Source organism: Triticum aestivum, chromosome 4B (assembly GCF_018294505.1).
Source record: "Triticum aestivum cultivar Chinese Spring chromosome 4B, IWGSC CS RefSeq v2.1, whole genome shotgun sequence".
Lineage (NCBI taxonomy): Eukaryota > Viridiplantae > Streptophyta > Magnoliopsida > Poales > Poaceae > Triticum > Triticum aestivum.
The window spans coordinates 291,398,039-291,415,539 of NC_057804.1; positions in this window are offsets into that span (position 1 = coordinate 291,398,039).

The window sequence follows — 17,501 nt, forward strand, 5'->3', positions numbered from 1 at the left end:
TTTTAATGTTGTTAAACAGCAACATAAAGGGCACCATGTTAATCTAGGCATTTTTCCACCCCATTTACATATAAAGTTTATTAAATTCGGAGCTACGGTTATTTAGTTATGAAATAAATCATTTTAACATGGCATATTCGCAAATTAACACAAACAGCATTTTAAACATTGTAAACATAGATGGAAGTGACATATTATTAATCTACACAATTTTCTGAGCATTTTACATATATAAATTATTTTAATCTGATGCACAGTTAAATAGTTATTACATGCATGAGGTTCAAGGGTTTTTCTGCAAAACTGGTAAATCACAGGATAATAGCTAAACTCGCAGGCAGGAAAAAAACACTATACGGGCCGAAACTGACTAGCACAATAGAGGAAAGGCCAGGGGGCTGCTCACCCTGGGCCTTGGGCCTGGTCGATGCAGAGGCAGGCCGACTTGGGGGGGGGGGGGGCTGCTGGATCTGATGCGGCTGGGCCTGAGGCGCTGCTGGGCCGGGGTGGAGACGCGGGCCCACGAACGGGCACGGTCAACGGCGACGCTCGGGAGCGAGTGGCTCCTCTGCTCGCTCCCGAGTGGGCATGACGGCGGCGGATCCCAGTCAAAGGTGCGGCAGCGTGATGCAGGAGGGTCGAGGATGGGCGGAGGAGGCCGGGGACGGGCAGATCCGGCCGCGGGGCATCCATTCCCGGCCGGATCTGGCTGGAGTAGGCGGGGTCGGCGAGGTTCGGTGGCGGCGGCGTCCATGGGCGGCGGCGGTTCCTGGGGCAGCCAGGGGGCTCGGGCCTGCGGGAGAGAGAGGGAGTCAGCGAGAGGGAGAGGCAGGGGGGAGGCGCGACGGGGCTAGCCTGAGGAGGCACTCGCCGGCGGCGGGGCTCCGGTCGCCGGACGACGCACGGCGGCGGCGGAACGATCGGGCTCTGCCCGATCCATGCGAGGGAGGAGCGGGGCAAAGGCGGGGCGCGAGGGCTGGCGGGGCCCGGCTCGGCCCGGCGGCGGGCCGCGGCGGCTGGAGGCGCGGGGAAGGCACGTGGCCTCCCCTGGTTGGCTCCAAGGCGGCGGGGACGACGGCGCTGGCGAGCGGGACGGCACCAAGTGGCGGCGGGGGAATGCACCGGCACTGAAAACTAGGAGGGAAGCGGCGGCTGGCTGCGGGAATTGAGGAGGGGGGTAGGTAGGAGGCCAAAATGGAGAGAGGGGGTCTTTATATAGCAAAAGAGGCTAGGGTTGGGGTTTTGGGGGCTTTTCGGAGCGTACGATCGCCATCGAACGGCTCCGGAGCGGAGAGGGACTAGGTGAAGTGTTGGTGGGCTGTGAAGAGAGGGTTGGGCTGAGAGGAGAGGGGAGAAATGCAGCCCGGCAATGGTTTCGGAGACCGAAACGTCCGACGAATATACCGACTATATCACGGTTACATATTTAACGGTTGGGCAGTCAAACGGACTCCGAATGCGACGAAACTTGACAGGCGGCCTGTCTACACTATAATAAGACCGCACGACAAGTTGCAACCCATTCCGAGAACATTTTTATGCCACTAATAAAAAAATATTTCGGAGGTGCCGCGGGCGCGTGCGAGTGTGTCTGGACTCCGAACGGACAACGGAGAGAACCGGGAGAACCCGAACGGATGCAAGTTTTATGAAAATGATGCCGATGCAATGTGAATGATGACATGAGACGAGATGCATAACAAGAACAAAATGCAAAACAACAGACAAAAATCCAACCACGGAGGAAATAATAAATCAGATAACCGGAAATGGCAAGAGTCGGAGTTACGAATATGGAAAGTTGTATCTGGGGCGTTACAACAGGATGGGCATCATTGTGGTCTGGTATCTTTAGCTTGAGCTTCCTTAGAACCTGTCCTTATTCTTCTGAATCTTCAGCAACATTTGGCATTGGGGCCTTGTTCTTCTCAGCAGCTGGAATACTCCTAGTATTCCTCTTTGGAATTGACTTGGCCTTGGGGGCAGCTTTGGGTGCTTCCTTGGGCTTATATGTTGCAGCCCCTGATCTGATTGCATCTCCCATAAGCTTAGCTGCCTTTGGAGCTGGTGCAGCAAGCTCTTCCTCTTGCATCATGGAAGGTTGCCCAACAACTCTAGCCATGGTCTTCTTGACCCCTTCCTTCCTCTTCTTGCTTTCATCAGCTGGCTCTTTGGGATCAGGATTTTCAAGCAGTTGAGTTGATGCTCTGGCCTTGGGCATAGGTTGCCTTCTTGCAGGCCTTTTAATCTTCAGGCCTGGCTTTATATCCTTTGCTGAGCTATATTCCTTCTTGAGCACCACTTTCTTTGAAGTAGCCTCATATTCCTCAGCTTTGTAATCTTCATCCTCTGAATCTGATGTTCTTTTCCTCCTTTGCCTAGTTGCAGCCTTAGGCAAATTGCTAGGAGTACTTCTGCTCCCTTCATCTGAAGTTGAGGGACTAGTGCCCTCACTCAAGTCCATCTGCTCTTCTGACTTGTTCTGGCTGTCACTTTGATCAGACATACTGCAAAAGCTGACAGCTGACCCTGTGAAGAGTTATAGATGAGATAGAAAAGATGAGCATCACAAAATGCAGAGGTTTTTTGCAAAAGAATGACTCAAAAGTTCAGTCTTAGTTTTCCTCAGAAAGCATTTCGGATCCACCGATTTTCAAACTCGGTGATACCGAAGCAGTTTTGGAACCTAAACTGATGATCTCGGTTGGACCGAGTTTTAGTTTGGTGGTACCGAGACTGCTAGGGTTTCACAGAATCCTCAAATTGGTTGCACCGATTAGTAATTCTCGGTCAGACCGAGAGTCACTAGTGCAATGGCATAAGCCAAATCGGTGAGACCGAGTTTTTCAACTCAGTGGGTCCGAGATGGTTTCGGCGGAAACCTAACCCTAAAAATTTGAATCACATCTAATCTATGAACTGCTTTGGCTGGATAGAAGAGTTTCAATCGTGGCAAGAATCAATATGAAAACAATGTGCCAGGAATCAGACGTGGATAGCACAAAGATTAAGTCCATACCCTAACTTGGCGGTGGACTTGCTACGGCGGCAACGGCGGGGACGAAACCCGTTGACGGCGGCGGAGACCAGCGACAGGAGGCTACTGGTGACGAGGAGACAATCCGGAGACCACGATGGAAGAGCGAGCTGTTGCGCGGGCGAAGGGTTTCGGAGAAACTTCCAAAATTTTGCCCGTGGCTATATATATAGCTCAACCCTGTCGGTGTGACCGAGTGGAACAACTCGGTGGCACCGAGATGCATAACTGTGTTCAGTTACAGCAAATCGGTGAGACCGAAAAGTTCAAATTGGTTGCACCGAGATTGAAAACTCAGATCAACTTGATGATCTCGGTAGGACCGAAATGGAAGGATCGGTCAGACCGAGAATCACTAAGAGGTTATGGAAGTTTAAGTCTATGACGAATCGGGGACTCTGAGTGCTCCTCACACAGAGTGGTTCGAATCTGACTTGATCAAATTTTGTGATGTAGCATGAATAGAGTTTGAGATGAGAAAAGCATAGATAGCTAGAGAGGGTTCTTAGGCATTCTTGTCCATCCACTTGGCCAAAAGAAGAAAGAACCAAACAATCAAAACAACAAGTGGATGTCCTTGAATGAGTAAAATATGCACCAACATGCTCACACAATAAAATGGCAAATGAAATATGTGGCAAAGCATGCACAACCAATTCTAGCATCTATCAAACAATTGGCGATGACTAGGTCATCTATATATGAGTATATTGACTTAGGAGTCAAATGAGAACATTTGATCATAGGTCATACTCATCGTTTAAGCTCAAGTGGGGTTGCCACTTTTACATAATGCATTAATGTGTTCACACCATTAGAGTTGCTTTGACTCAATTCTTTGAGTTAAGCTCCCCTTAGATGTGAGATACCCCCTTAGAGGGATGAACTAACCTTGGGTTTTGTCGATGATGACTTCATGTAGGTGTTGAAGATGTAGATGTTCAATGTTGATGTAGATCATTTGGAGCAATCCTTTGGAGTGAGTTGCACTTTCAACTTGCCTACATGGGTTAGTCCCACAAGGAACAAACAAGAATATCCATAGACATAGAGTGATGCACACACAAAATGATGTCCATGAAATCATTAGGTTACCTTGTCCCTTGCCTTACCAACAAGAGGGTTTGTGACTCCTTGAACTAGTGCAAGATGTGAAAGTTGATTGCACTCGTTCTTGCCAAAATGATATGAGTGAAGAATGTCGGCGGAGTCACCCTCAAGAACTCTCTAGTTCTTCTTCTTCGGGATCCACATCATCTTGATGGGAATCCTTGGAGTTGTAGTTGTACTTGATGAAGTAGAACTTGACGTAGTCTTTGGGACCCACTTGAATGAGGCTTTAGGTGCTTCTTCAAATGCATCAATCTCTTCTTGAAGCTTGTCCTTGCCTTTGTTCTTGTGGTCTTGTGGTGGAAGATCATCTTGAGCCTGTGTCCCCTTGAAGGAAGTAGGATCATACTTCTCTTGTTGAGGAACAAACTTTGTCTTGGGGTATTGATCTTCTTCCCACTCAACTCCATTGGCGTTGAACTTTCGTTCAAAACCAACACCTTGATTCTTCTAGTGCCTTCCTTGCTTGCGTACAATTTCCTCGAATTGCTTACTCCCGGCAAGGCTCTTGTAAACACCTTTCTCTATAATTCCCTTCAATAAACTATTTTCTTGCTCAAGTGTAACTTGGCTAAGAGAATCATTAGTGGAATCAAGAGAACTACTAGAAGCAACAACATTGGATTTAACATTATTATTGTTACTACTAGAGGAACTATCTTTCTTGTACTTGTTACTAGACTTGACTTGAGGCATGTAAGTAGATAAGAATAAACGCTTCGCAATGTAAGAAGAACTTTTCTTGCGGAGATCATCATTGATTGCCTTTAAGAACTCATGCTCTTGCTCAAGATTGAGCTTTTCAAAGTGTAACTTCTCATGAGCCCTTAAAAGTTCTCGATGATCTTCGAAGATAGTTTCATGAGCCAACTTTAGAGTGTTTAGTTCTTTAGTTAGAAGCTCAATTTTCTCCTTATCATTGTCATTCGTTTGATTAGCATGATTAATTGACGTTTCATCATAGTATTCGTCACTAGAGTTGTCAACAAGTAAATCATCATCCACAAGCAAGTCATCTTCATCACTATTGAAATCAACATACTCAGGATGTGTTACCTTTGGACCTTTGGCCATGAAGCATCTTCCAATTCCTTCATTTGGTGAATCAAATATGTCGTAGGAGTTGGTTGACACAAGTGCTAGACCGGCAACACCTTCATCTTGAGTATGTTCGGAGTCGGGGTGATAGCTTCTCTCGGAGTGATTGTCGGAGTCGGAGCCGGATACCCATTCACCAACATGAGCTTGATGTCTTTGTTTTGTGTAGCTCCTTGATGACTTGTCCTTCCTTTCCGAATCCTTGCTTCTCCGTGAGGGTCTTCGTTCATAACAATCATCTCTACTCCTCCTCTCTCTTGGTGGTGATTCTTCTCTTTTGCTTCTTCTTCTTGGAGAATCTTCTCTTCTTTTGTAGGGTGTCGTACACTCATTGGAGTAGTGTCCAGGTCTCCCACAATTGTAGCAATTTCGCTCTCGACTAGAAGATCTCTTGTCATGATAAGACCTTGACTTGGAGCTTCTTTCTTTGCTTCTACTCTTGTAGAATTTGTTGAAGTTCTTCACCATTAAGCTCAATTCTTCATTGAAGGTTTGTTTCTCACTTGATGATGTGGGGGCTTCACTTGAGGCTTTGTAAGCACCACTTGACTTGTTTTGAAGTTCCTCCTTATCCTTGAGTGACATCTCATGAGCAACAATCCTTCCAATGACTTCCGTTGGCTTGAGATTTTTGTAGTTTGGCATCATCTGGATCAATGTACACACAGTATCATACTTTCCATCCAATGCTCTTAGGATTTTCTTGATGATGAATTTTTCGGTCATCTCTTCACTCCCTAAGCCGACAATCTCATTTGTGATAAGTGCAAGCGTAGAGTACATTTCAGCGACACCTTCACCATCCTGACTTTGGAGCACATCCAACTTGGATTCCTTGACGGACTCGGTACCTTCGTGCATATCAATCAAAGTATCCCAAATTTCCTTTGCATTCTCAAGACGGCTGATTTTATTGAATTCTTCGGGGCACAATCCGTTGAAGATGATATCACAGGCTTGAGCGTTGTATTGCAGTATCTTCAATTCTTCCGCATTCGCTTCACGGTTCGGTTCTCTCCCATCGAAGAATTCACCTTGCAAGCCAATACAAATAATTGCCCAAACGGCGGGGTTATGTCCGAGAATATGCATTTTCATCTTATGCTTCCAACTAGCAAAATTAGTACCATCAAAGTAAGGACCTCTACGGTGATAATTTCCCTCGCTAGACGCCATACTCTCCTAGGTTGTGAAACCAAGGCTATGACCACCAAAAGCTATGGAAATCAAAGCAAATGGAGACCAAAGCTTTGATACCACTTGTAGGACCTTGAAGTAAGTCTAGAGGGGGGGTGATTAGACTACTTGACCAATTAAAAATTTAACCTTTTCCCAATTTTAGAGTTTGGCAGATTTTAGCTATCTTAGGACAAGTCAAGCAATCATCACACAATTCAACCAAGCATGCAAAGAGTATAAAGGCAGCGGAAATTAAAGCATGCAACTTGCAAGAAAGTAAAGGGAAGGGTTTGGAGGATTCAAACGCAATTGGAGATACGGATGTTTTTGGCGTGGTTCCGATAGGTGGTGCTATTGTACATCCACGTTGATGGAGACTTCAACCCACGAAGGGTAACGGCTGCGAGAGTCCACGGAGGGCTCCACCCACGAAGGGTCCACGAAGTAGCAACCTTGTCTATCCCACCATGGTCGTCGCCCATGAAGGACTTGCCTCACTAGCGGTAGATCTTCATGAAGTAGGCGATCTCCTTGCCCTTACAAACTCCTTGGTTCAACTCCACAATCTTGTCGGAGGCTCCCAAGTGACACCTAGCAAATCTAGGAGACACCACTCTCCAAGAAGTAACAAATGGTGCGTTGATGATGAACTCCTTGCTCTTGTGCTTCAAATGATAGTCTCCCCAACACTCAACTCTCTCTCATAGGATTTGGATCTGGTGGAAAGAAGATTTGAGTGGAAAGCAACTTGGGGAAGGCTAGAGATCAAGATTCATATGGTAGGAATGGAATATCTTGGCCTCAACACATGAGTAGGTGGTTCTCTCTCAGAAATGGTAAGTTGGAAGTGTAGGTTTAGTCTGATGGCTCTCTCTACGAATGAAGAGGAGGTGGAGGGGTATATATGGCCTCCACACAAAATCTAACCGTTACACACAATTTACCAAACTCGGTGGGACCGAATCGTTAAACTCGGTCGGACCGATTTAGTAAACCTAGTGACCGTTAGTGATTTTCGATGGGACTGACATGCATCTCGGTGAGGCCGATTCGGTTAGGGTTAGGGCATAATGTAGTCTCGGTAAGACCGATTACACAAACTCGGTAGGACCAATTTTGGTAATTAGCTAGCCAGAGAGTTGGTGAGGTAAACTCGATGGGACCGATTTGCTCTTTTCGGTGAGACCGAAATGTTACAAAAAGGAAACAGGGAGTTTACATTGCAATCTCGGTGGGACTGGTCGCTCACTTTGGTTAGACCAAAATGTTATGAAGGGAAACAGAGAGATTGCAACCCCATCTCGGTGAGACCGAGATCCCTATCGGTAAGACCGATTTGCTTAGGGTTTGTGGCAGTGGCTATGACTTTTGGAATCGGTGGCGCCGGATAGAAAGAATCGGTGTGATCGATTTTGGCTTTAGGTTTAGGTCATTTGTGGATGTGGGAAAGTAGTTGAGGGTTTTGGAGCATGTCACTAAGCACATGAAGCAAGAGGCTCATTAAGCAACACCTCATCCCTTCTTGATAGTATTGGCTTTTCCTATAGACTCAATGTGATCTTGGATCACTAAAATGTAAAATGAAGAGTCTTGAGCTTTTGAGCTTGAGCCAATCCTTTGTCCTTAGTATTTTGAGGGATCCACTTTCATCATCCATGCCATGCCATTCATTGAGCTTTCCTGAAATAATAGTCTTGGAATATCATTAGCTCAATGAGCTATATGTTGTTATGAATTACCAAAACCACCTAGGGATAGTTGCACTTTCACCATCACACTCCTATCTTTACCACTTTATTTAGTTCGATCCTTTTAGTAGTATCTTGATCTAGTAGATTGAAGTTTTGATATCAAGTAGTTTGAGTTTTGCTTTGTGATCTCTTTTTGTAATCGAGTTCGTGAGCTATCTATAATAAAGATTAGTGTTGAGTCAAGGGCTTTGCTATGTTGCTATGATCTTGAGAATGTAGAAAGAATAAAAGAGTTCATATTGATCTTATGGATAGTGATAACTTCACACATAGAAAGTATGAGGCATAAAAAATGTTGAGAGTTGATGAACGTAGTTTTGGTCATCGTTGCAATTAATAGGAAGTGATAAGGAAAGAGGGGTTCACATACAAATATATTATCTTGGACACCTTTTATAATTGGGAGCACTCATTAGGTATGACATGCTAAAAGAGTTGACGTTGGACAAGGAAGACAATGTAATAGTTTATGTTTTCGCGCATCTCAGTTAAAGTATATTGTCATTAACCTTCCAAACATGTTGAGCTTGCCTTTCTCCCTCATGCTAGCCAAATTCCTTGCACCAAGTAGAGATACTACTTGTGCTTCCAAATACCCTTAAACCCAGTTTTTCCATGAGAGTCCACCATACCTACCTATGGATTGAGTAAGATTCTTCAAGTAAGTTGTCATGGTGCAAACAATAAAAATAGCTATCTAAATATGTATGACTTATTAATGCAGAGAAAATAAGCTTTGTACGAACTTGTTGTGGAAGTAATAAAAGCGACGGACTGCATAATAAAGGTCCACATACAAGGGGCAATATAAAGTGACATTCGTTTGCATTAAGATTTTGTACATCAACCCTAAATGCACATGAAAACCTCTGCTTCCCTCTGCTAAGGGCCTATCTTTTACTTTATGTTTTTACTTTATGCTTGAGTCAAGGTGATCCCCACCTTTCCCTTTTACATTTTATCCTTTGGCAAGCTCCTCGTGTTTGAAAGATCATGATATATATATCCAATTGGATGTTAGTTAGCATGGGCTATTTATGTTGACATCACCTAAAGGTGAATACGTTGGGAGGCAACACAATAAGCCCCTATCTTTCTCAGTGTCCGGCTGAAACTCCATAACCACAAGTATTGCGTGAGTGTTAGCAATTATAGAAGACTACAAGATAGTTGAGTATGTGAGCTTGCTGAAAAGCTCTATTGTTGACTCTTTTTGATGTTACAATAAATTGCAATTGCTTCAATGACTAAGATTATAGTTTGTTAGTTCCCAATGAAGTTTTTGAACCATACTTGACATTGTGAATTGATTGTTACTTGAGCATAAGAAATCATATGATAAAATCTATATATGTTGCTGTCATAAGAATGATCATGATGCCCTCATGTCCGTATTTTATTTTTATTGACACCTCTATCTCTAAACATGTGGACATATTTTTCGATTTTGGCTCCGCTTGAGGACAAGCGAGGTCTAAGCTTGGGGGAGTTGATACATCCATTTTGCATCATGCTTTTATATTAATATTTATTGCATTATGGGCTGTTATTACACATTATGTCTCAATACTTATGGCTATTCTCTCTTATTTTACAAGGTTTACCATGAAGAGGGGGAATGCCGGCAGCTAGAATTCTAGCTGGAAAAGGAGCAAACATTGGAAACCTATTCTACAAAGCTCCAAAAGTCATGAAACTTCACGAAACATCTTTTTGGATTTAATAAGAATTTTTGAGCGAAAGAAATACACCAGGGGGCCCACACCCTGTCCAGGAGAGTGGAGGGCGCCTCCCCCCTACAGGGCGCGCCCCCTGTCTCCTGGGCCCCCTGGTGGCCCCCGGTGTCCATCTTCTGCAAGCTTACGGGACGAAACTCCGCCTCCACGAGGCGGAACCTTGGCAGAATCAATCTAGGGCTCCGGTGGAGCTGTTCTGCCGAGGACACTTCCCTCCGGGAGGGGGAAATCATCACCAACGTCATCATAAATGATCCTCTCATCGGGAGGGGGTCAATCTTCATCAACATCTTCACCAGCACCATCTCCTCTCAAAACTCTAGTTCATCTCTTGTATCCAATCTTGTATCAAAACCACAAATTGGTACCTATGGGTTGCTTGTAGTGTTGATTACTCCTTGTAGTTGATGTTAATTGGTTTACTTGGTGGAAGATCATATGTTCAGATCCTTTATGCATATTATTACTCCTCTGATTATGAACATGAATATGCTTTGTGAGTAGTTACGTTTGTTCCTGAGGACATGGGTGAAGTCTTGCTATTAGTAGTCATGTGAATTTGGTATTCATTCAATATTTTGATGAGATGTATGTTGTCTTTTCCTCTAGTGGTGTTATGTGAACGTCGACTACACGACACTTCACCATTATTTGGGCCTAGAGGAAGGCATGGGGAAGTAATAAGTAGATTATGGAGCTTAAACCCTAGTTTATGTGTTGCTTCGTTAGGGGCTGATATGGATCCATATGTTTAATGTTGTGGTTAGGTTTACCTTAATACTTCTTTTGTAGTTGCGGATGCTTGCAATAGGGGTTAATCATAAGTGGGATGCTTGTCCAAGTAAGGGCAGTACCCAAGTACCTGTCCACCCACATATCAAATTATCAAAGTACCGAACGCGAATCATATGAACGCGATGAAAACTAGCTTGACGATAATTCCCATGTGTCCTCGGGATCTCCTTTCTCATTATTAGAAATTGTCCAGGCTTATCCTTTGCTACATAAAGGATTGTTCCACCTTGCTGCACTTCATTTAATTTATTTACTTGTTACTCGTTACTATTTATCTTATCACAAAACTATCTATTACATACAATTTCAGTGCTTGCAGAGAAAACCTTACTGAAAACCGCTTCTCATTTCCTTCTGCTCCTCATTGGGTTCGACACTCTTACTTATCGAAAGGACTACGATTAATCCCCTACACTTGTGGGTCATCAGTAGGCGCAGCCTCTGGTGTTCGGAGGACCGTACGAGGGGCTCTAAAAGCGCCTGATCGGAAGACTGATCCGTCGCACTCTGCATTTGGTATGGCATTATACGGAATAAATCCTTAAAGATTTTACAACCTCTCGAACAACTGACCAGCTCTCGTCGTATCATGACAGTCAGTTTTCGACTTTCTCTACTGAGGTGCTCGTCCAGAAGAACTGGGACACAATCGCAGTAGTTCTCCCAGCGCTACCTTAGCCGATGGGGCGGAACGTAAGGTACCAAAACATGGGAGAGGGGCAAACCCAACTAATGACCCAAGACATGATTCGGAGCTGATGCATATAGTGCTATAAGTTCGGGGTGCCAAGCGACCGAGAAGGTTGCCGGACTTTGTTGCCATATTATGAGTATAATGAAGCCCCTGGCATAATGGGGCATGACACTATATGCGGGTGCCGTTAAGATGAAAAAGGCGTCAATGAGGAACGACGGACGGTAAGCGTCATTTAGTTCTACGTGTTGTAGTGGAGTGACACGTCTATGCGTACGAGTACGGTTTATGCTATGAAAAGAGGTATGCTGGCAGAACCTGTCGTGGCCGGACGGGAGGAAGCTGTGGGCGGATCCGAAGTGTATCCGGACTGTCTTCTTGGGGAATACTTGTGTATTCTCGCCTTGTGCTTCTGAGCTGATTCCATGTTGTCAGTCCTGTTCTGCGCCAAAGTGAGCCTGTAAAGAAAAATGCTTAGAGGCATTTGCATGTTATAGGGTGGTTGAACCGCAGGGCTCTTCCCTGGCTTATGCCGGAGTGCTTGATCGAAGCCTGGTCGAGCCGGGCTATTGTGTTGTAAAGTAGCTCGGACTCCTTTATTGGTGTCCGGGGGTTTGGCTGTCAAATCGAGGTTCGATAGAAAGGCACAACTCGCTACCTCAGCAACGGTATACTTTCCAGTGTCGGGGTGGAGTTCGGCCTTGCCCATAGTTGCAACTATGTCACGTGGGTTTGGCATGGTGTGGCACCGCGTTGAATCGAGCCAACGCAGTTCGTCCCGGTAGTATATAATAGTTACTGTATAGGGGAATAATGTCGAAGAATTACTCTTCGGTATGGTGTTTGTTTGGTGGTCCGAAGACAACTTCCAGGGTGGTGGGCCTATAAAACTTGGCCTTTGCACATGGAACGACATCTTTTAGAAGATGTTTTTAGTGGGTTTGATCCTCGAGCGGTCAATACCTATCTGGTGAATTATGTCCTGGCGCAGCAAGTTTGGGCTGCTGTTTATGCCCATAGGGGCTCGTGTGAGGTGGAACCCACCAACTATTGGGTCGATGATAAGTGCAATTAGATTGCCATGGTTGATATTGTCTGGACGGTCTATGTGATCGGAGATCATCGGCCGTATTTTTGTACCGTGGGGTGACTTGTATTGTTGAGTCGGCATCCCGAGGAGTACACATTCGTTCCTTTGTTGGTTTGCGGAGGATGTTCCTTTTACCACGCAATGTTTGGTGGTCTGGGCTCCTCGTTATTTAAGACCTCTTTTCATTGTTTCCGGCGCACGACCGGCCGTTTTGTTTTGAAGATCTGGCATTCTCTATTGGTATGATTGGCCGCCATTCAAGGGGTACCATGAATCTGACATAGTTGGTTGAGTATGCTGCCCGGGCCGGATGGCCCTGAGTTGTTCTCTTTCCGCTGACCGGACTGGGAGCCACAGAATCCGGCACCAACTGCCTTGTCTTGGGCGTCATCATTATTTTTGTGACGCTTATGTCTGTTGCGTCGAGGTTTATGGATGCTGCCTCTCCTTTCTTGCATATTGCCCCGGACCGTGATGTATTGGTGTCGGGGTGTGGGCTTTAGGACCTCCTTCTCAAGTTGTGGTAGCAAATTGTGCTTTGTGTACCCTTTGGTGGGGCGGTCGAGTCTGTATTCCTTGGCTACCAGGACCTTGGTACATCTTTCTGTGAGCAGGTCTTGGTCAGCTTGGAGCTGTTGTTGCTTCTTTTCCAGGCTTCTTGCAGTGGCCATAAGCTATCGCTTGAAGCAAACCTGCTCTACGGGATCCTCAGGCACACCAAATTCATCATCACCTAGGCTCACCTTGTCTTCGGAGGGAGGCATGCGGTTGTCCTCCTCCAAGTATCCGTCCGTCGCCTGTTCGTCTGGGCTAACCTGCACGTCTTCCTGTTCGGTCTGCTCGAAGGCAGGCTGATCGGGATTACATTCGTCTTCGGCACCATCTGGATTGTTTTCGTCTCCTGTGCCGGTATTGCTGTGGCGGGGCTTGGAGCAGCATCGATGACGCCCATGCTTTGATTTCTTCCTGGAGGGGTTATCCTCCATCGCCTCATCGCCATTGGTTTCTTTGGGAGTGTCCACCATATATATATCATACGAGGAGGTGGTTGTCCAGCACCCCGTGCACGGTGGTTCCTGTTCTTCTCCTGCATCGTCGTCCACACCGTCGATGTCTTTAGAGTCGAAGTCAAGCACGTCGGTTAAATCATCGACAGTGGCAATGAAGTGGGTGTTGGGTGGGCAACGAATTTCCTCGTTGCCTGCTTCCCACTCAAGCCGTACATAGTTCGTCAAAAAGTCTCCTCACAAAGAGAGAGACTTTAATGAATTCAGCATGCCGCCAAAGGGCGAGTGCTGGAAGATATCCGCAGCGGTGAACTCCATTACCGGAGCACAACCAGATTCGGCGGACTCGGGGGCGCGCGGTCTCGAACCTACAGCCGGACACAAATCCGGGGGTCCGATGACACAGACTTCCTTGGGGGGTGGAGTCTGTGTTCGGCTCTACCGCCGACGAGTATGCGGCCTCCGGGGCGGGGTCCATCCACCCGTCCTCGGACAACGCAATCTGCCCCGGATTTAGGTCCGGAGCTATTGCAGGTGCGATATCCCGAGTATTGTCTGACAACAGGTCTAAGCCATGCTCGTCGTGACTGTTCGGCGCTCCTGGCATAGGCCCAAATCCGTCGGAGATCAAGTCTCCGTGGATGTCGGCCGTGTGGTTCAAGTTTCTGAACCTGACCTGATGGCCAGGGGCGTAGCTATCGATCTGCTCCAGATGGCCAAGTGAATTGGCCCGCAGTGCGAAGCCGCCGAACACAAAGATCTGTCCGGGGAGAAAAGTCTCACCCTGGACCGCGTTGTTGTTGATGATTGAATGATCCACCAAGCCTTGCAGCGACGACATAGAGGAACTCTCAATGAAAGCACCAATGTCGGTGTCAAAACCGACGGATCTCGGGTAGGGGGTCCCGAACTGTGCGTCTAAGGCTAATAGTAACAGGAGGCAGGGGACACGATGTTTTACCCAGGTTCGGGCCCTCTCGATGGAGGTAATACCCTACTTCCTGCTTGATTGATCTTGATGATATGAGTATTACAAGAGTAGATCTACCACGAGATCGTAGAGGCTAAACCCTAGAATCTAACCTATGATGATTATGATTGTTCTCTTCCTACAGACTGAACCCTCCGGTTTATATAGACACCGGAGGAGGCTAGGGTTACACAGAGTCGGTTACAAAGAAGGAGATCTAACATCCGGATCACCAAGCTTGTCTTCCACACAAAGGAGAGTCCCATCCGGACACGGGATGAAGTCTTGAGTCTTGTATCTTCACGGTCCAACAATCCGGCCAATGTATAGTCCGGCTGTCCGGATACCCCCTAATCCAGGACTCCCTCAACGGGCATTCAACCTGTGGGAGTTCGACGTGGCCCAACACCAGACATTGCAAGAGCTCTTTGACACGATGCACAAAGACGCCTGGAAGGTGTTGTTCAAGGCCAGTGAAGTCCCTCCCCCCACCTCCGAGGACCGCGGACTTAGCGGCAGGCGCCAGGCCAATGCGGTAAGCATTCTACATTTGGCAAGATGTGCCTTTCCTCAGTATATTTGTGGGAGAAACTTAGGCCACTGTGCTGATTTTAACAGGAATATGTGGCAACGACGGAGCGGATCGACTGTCCGGCTCCGTTGCCTGAGGACCCAGCAGACGAACTCCTGACGGAGATGCTGGCTCCGGCACCCTATGAGGTGCCGGAGAAGAAGGCCAAGAAAAAGGCCGCGAGGACCAGAAGAAGTTCCCGGTGCAACGTGGTGCCGGACTCATTGTCCGAACACACCGGGGCACACTCCTCCAATGGCAACGAGGATGAGGAGGAGGTAAACCCTCTCCCCCAAAACGAGGGGTAGAAGAAGAGGAAGGCCACCTCTTCCGGGGAGGCCGAGGGGTCCAAGAAGGGACGGACCCTTCCTCTGGACCATTCTACAACCGCCGCCTATAGCGAGGAGGGGTGGCTACCCAGGGGCAAGCCCCTAGCGAGATCATGAGTATCCGCACTCTGTAATACTTTTCATGCGACTTAATATTCATAGTTTGTTATAATGCCGAACACGCATATGCAGTCCGGCCAGGTCACATCCCGAGGTATCCTCTTCGGATGGGTCTTTGAGTGATTCAGCAATGAATTCGCTCCTGATGGCCACCTCCCCTCGGCTTGCGGATGACATGGAGGTGTTGTCCCAAAGGGTACCAGAGCAGGGGGAGGCGGCTCTGGAGATGCCCCAAGGCAAAATTCCCGACGCCGGGCACATGGAGGGTAAGATCCCCATAGTTTATGCTGATGAGAGCCGCAGCAAGTTGGGCTCCCAACCGGACACTGCACCGGAACCTCCAAAGGTTCCGGATTCGAGTAGGCAGCCCCTCGCTAGGGAGGGCGAGATGGTCGTGCCGATGACCTCTGTCGTGGCTGAGGCGTCGGATGGTCTGCTGGAAGTGCTTCGCGGCACTTCCATTGATGAAGATCACCGTACTCTTATGAGTACGGTGATTCAGAAGGTTCGGTCCGCCAAAAGCAGATTGACTGAAGCCTGCACCAGCCTCCTAACAGGCTTTGAGGTAAGTAATCAAAAGTGTGAGAAATTATCACCCAATAGACAGTAGCCCATGATACTCTGTTTGGTGTTCAGAAAGAAAAGCCAAACGGAGGGTCAACTTTAAACCGCGGGAATCTAATAGTATGTGTCTATGTGAATAAGCAGGCGGTGCTGCTTGCCACTGCTGCCCGCACAGCAGAGGTCTTCGGACTCGAACGGGACCTGAAGCAGGCCGAAGAGGAGCTCAGCCGCACGAAGAGGCAGCTCGAAGAGAACAAAGGTGAGTGATACCCCGTTCATGTGTCATATAGAGGAGAAAAAAACTAGTGACGCTAACAAAAATCGTCATGATTTTTTAATAGGGGCCACGACCGAAGTGGTGGCCCTGAAGAAAGCGCTATCCGAGGCCGAAGACAAGGCGGGGATGGAGCGTATTGAGCGTGAAAAGCAAAATGCTAGGGTGGGCGAGGTACAGCAAGAGCTCCAAGAGCTCGGCAGGAAGTTCGAGTCCTTGGAGCGTGACTTCAAGACGAAAGAGTCTAAGCTTGCAAAGGCCCTTCAGAGCCCGAAAAACGCCAAGGCCGAAGCCTAAAAGGCCCAACAGGAAATCCAGGCGGCCAAGAAGATAGCGGTGGGTAAGGCATTCATTATGCAAAGCAAGCATGTGGAGGAGACATTTATTTTACTTACCCGAATTCGGAGCTCTCCAGGGGCATTCGCAGATCTGCCATGCAGCATATCGGATGCCACGGAGTTCTACCGTGCCGAAGAGGGGAGCTCGACGGACAGGTTGTTCTGGTCCCAGTATGCTGGAGCCGAACACCCAATGCCTCTGAGTGACCAACTGAAGCAATTGGTTGAACTCCATAGGGCGGCCGAAGTGTCCATGAAGGACTTCATAGTCCGGATGTGGCCTGGTGAGCCCCTGCCCGACAGCTACTTTGGCCTTATAAAGCGGATGGTAAATGCCTGTCCGTGGCTTGAAGTTATCAAGCAATCCGTTTGTATTGAGGGTGCCCGCCGGGCCTTTACCCATGCGAAGATGCATTGGGCCAAGCTGGACGCAGAGAAGCTGGTGAAGGATGGACCACCGGAGGGCAAGGCGCATCGCTACCCCGAGAAATATTATGATGGCGTTACGAAAGGCGCTCGCCTCGTGGCCGATGGATGTGCCAAGGACATAATCCTTGAGTGAATGTACTCATGTCATCTTTCTAATATGAAAACTAGTTTGTTTGCGATATATGGCGCTTTGTTGATTTAAAATATTACCTTCTATGCGGCTGTTTATAAATTTCTGAAAGTAGGCCAGTCGTCGGCTTCCGCCCCCACATAACTAGTACTGGAGTGTTCGTGGAAAACCCAAACACTCTTTATCCAAAGTTTTGGTCCTTGAAGGAGGTGTTTGGCAAAGCGAACAAGGCAATCGGACTATGCGGCTTTATAACTCTCACTTAGCCATAGAAGTCTA